The sequence below is a fragment of the Petaurus breviceps genome, unplaced genomic scaffold (assembly GCF_028583685.1).
Source record: "Petaurus breviceps papuanus isolate PSGF00001 unplaced genomic scaffold, PetGlider_PUasm1.0 90792, whole genome shotgun sequence".
Lineage (NCBI taxonomy): Eukaryota > Metazoa > Chordata > Mammalia > Diprotodontia > Petauridae > Petaurus > Petaurus breviceps.
The window spans coordinates 9,999,790-10,003,139 of NW_027187347.1; the positions used below are offsets into that span (position 1 = coordinate 9,999,790).

General features: G+C 39.6%; 1 protein-coding gene across 6 annotated transcripts in view; it reads left to right on the top strand.

Annotated features, from left to right (window-relative positions):
• The window catches only part of SIDT1 (SID1 transmembrane family member 1), a 171,126-nt gene that overhangs the window by 164,984 nt on the left and 2,792 nt on the right, over nucleotides 1–3,350 (top strand). The gene's annotated exons all lie outside the window — the stretch shown is intronic.

Genomic DNA, 3,350 nt, shown 5'->3' on the forward strand with positions numbered 1-3,350 from the left:
TCTCTCTCTCTCTCTCTCTCTCTCTCTCTCTCTCTCTCTCTCTCTCTGTGTGTGTGTGTGTGTGTGTGTGTGTGTGTGTGTGAACTGAGGCACTAGTTTATACAATTTGTCCTGAGCACAAAAATTGCCAGTTATGTCTCTTTAATGCTACATTTACATTTCCCTTTTCCAGCACTGGACCCTCAGGCATAGGAAGGCTAAATGATTGACTAAGTCACACAGGACATATAGACAAAAGTCAAACTAGTCCTTACAACTACAGGATTCATGTTGCTTTCCACAGTGGATTTTTTTTTCCTTTTACTAAGTAGCATTAAGCTATCCTTCTAGTTAATGCCCAGTCCTCTCTTGGGCTCACAGGATTTAGAACAGAAAAGGGACCTGAGAGGTCATTTCCCCCAACCATTTTATATTCCCGCTGCTTTGTTTTATTAACTATTTGGTAAATTCATCATCACAGATAGGCCCTTTTATTTCCTTCCCCTGCCTCAATACAGAATTTTTTTCTTCTGGGATCTTCCTAAATTAGCTTCATCTTTTTTCTAAACTTCCCTGACCTTCTTGGCAGTGATACTGATGGCTCACAGGTATATTTGCAACAGTCTCCTATTATAAGCAGACAGCATCTCTATTTTTCCAATGTTATCTTAAATTATCTGCCCTAAATGTGGGCATTATGACTCAAGTGACAATAACTCTCCATAAAACTTTTACCACTCACTAGACACATTGCATAGTTATGTAAACAGAGCCCTAGAGTCTAATTTGGGAAGTTTAAGCAATACCAATTCCTATAGAAAAGGTAGACTCAAATGGTTCTCTCACTTTCTCTTTGGGTATTTGTAATAGCAAGCACCCTAGCACACCCAAGATGGCCTGCTAGCACAGGTTCTTTGATCTGTTTTTAAAGGAAAGACAGCTGTAAAGGGGTTAACAATCCTACTTTAATTACAGAGAAAGAAGTAAGCATAGAAAATACAAGTAGAAAAATTAGCACAAAGACCAACAGATAGGACTCCAGCTGTCTGAACATAGTGGTATTGCTATACACTTTACATACATCACTGCATCGAGGGAGCACAGACATCTAAGCAGTCGAAGGGCTCTGAACATACGGCTACTCAGAGTCTCAACCAGGAAAGCAAAAGAGCCTTCTCATGAGCAAACCCTCAAAGCAAAATACTAACCTCCCAGAATACTGGCTTAGGGCCAGAAGTTAGGAAACCTATGTGACTCAGCACAGCTGTGAATTATCAGGGTTCAAAGGAGATTAATCCTTCAGATGTTTACAATTAAGTCTGAGCCTGGGAAACTCAACTCCAAAAAGAAAACAACAAAAATCCCACCTTGCTTGCAGCTACAGTATTTTGTTCATATAAATTGGCAGCTTTCAATAATATTCAGTAAGATCATCAAAACAGAAGCAAGGATTGTGAGGAGAGGACATTGGAGAAAATAAAGGTGGAAAACCATATCTTTTACATGACAGAATCTGCTGTATTTTGTTCAGTATCACCCTGTTTTCAGTCTTTCGGATTGAAAGATGGAGAATGGAGAGGCAAAGGGAAAATAGTTACAATGGAGGGGAAGAATAGGAAGGCAAAAGGGAATGGGTCAACCTTATTCTCATTGAATTTGGCTCAGAGGGAATGACATACACACTAAATAGGGTATCTCACCCTACAGGAGAGTAGGGGGGAAGGGGATGAGAGGGGGGATGATCAAAGGGAGGACAGGCTGGGGGGGAGGGAAGTTGGAAGCACTCACTTTTGAAAAGGGATGGTATCAAAGTGGAGAATAGAACAAGTGGGTGGTGGGATAGGAGGGAGGGAAATATAATCAGTCTTTTACAATATATCTTCTATGTTAATGTTTTGCATTAGCTACACATGTACAACCTATACTGAACTGCTTGTCTTCCCAATAAGGGTGGGTGACAAGGGAGGAAGGGATTGAATCTGGAATTCAAAGTTTTAAAATCAAACATTTAAAATTATGTATATATATATACACTATTATTAATACTATTTTACATGTAATTGGGAAATAAGATATACAGGCACTGGGGCATACAGATACACCATGCCCTACTGGCAAAGTCGAAGGGGGTATGGGAGAAGATATGGGAGAAAGCAGATTGGAGGAGGGGATATCCTGTGGGATTGCTATTTTGGGGTGTTGGGTAGAGGAAAAACAGGGAGAAAATTTGTAACTCAAAATCTGGTGGAAATTAATGATGTAAATCAGAAGTTAATAAAGCATTTGAAAAATGAAAACAAAAAAATAAACAAAAGAAAAAATTCCAAAAAAAAAATACCAGGTAGGAAATTCTGAAAATCTAAGGAGAGATTAATAAATTGAAAGTAAGAAAACCATTGAACTAATAAATAAAACGAGAAGCTGTTTTTATGGTATAATGGTAATGGAATCTGAACCCCACAATGGGATGGACTTGTTGACATGACCTGAGGGGGCTGAACTGGGAGGAGCTGGTGCTGAGGATAGAGAGAGAGGTCCAAGCAGAGAGAGGCCAGAAGTACTTCTGGGAGACAGCATCTGGAGGCGGCTGCTGCTGCTGGAAAGAGAGAAATGAGAACTAAGGACTGAACTGGGAGGAAGCATGACTGTGGTGCCAGTATTTGGTCTGTTTGTTCTGATGTTACTTTGTCAGATTTGTCTGTTGATGGAGGATGTTGCTGTTGTTGCAGAAGTTCTGATACCTTGCTGTTGGTTCAGAAGCCCTGAAAGAGGATTTTCTTGTTGTATGTTTACAGAAACCCTGAAGGAGGGTCTTGTCCATGTTTTCAGGGGTCCTAAGACTGTACTGATGAATTGTGCTAATTCCTCAGACCTTGTTGTTGGGTCTAGGTTGATTTCACAGGCAAAGAGTGAATTAATGAGGATGCCAGCAATGTGTATCTATGTTGTGTCTTTGTTAAGCCTGGTCTTCCCAGTAACAGAAACTGCTGAGAACTTGCCTTGGGTCCAGATGAAGAAAAGACATCTCCTTGGGTATTGAATGCTGTGATGATATTGTAACTTAGTTGTGACCTAAGAGTGGATGGCCTTTGTGTTTTGTGACTGACCAAATGAATGTTCTTTGTTTATGATTGGAAACTAACCTCCAATGGAGACTACCCAGGGGTGGAATACTTTGACTTTTGTACTTTGTGATTGAACTGAGAACTTACTAAATGACTGAGTTACCCTGTATTTTGATTTTTCTCTTTTCTGTGAATGTTTTGCCTTAATCTGTTACTGAATAAATGGAGAATTATTATGCTCGTAATCTGAAAAAAAAAAAAAAGAAAGATGAAGAATGGGTACTAAATATGGCTCTCTGTTTTTCC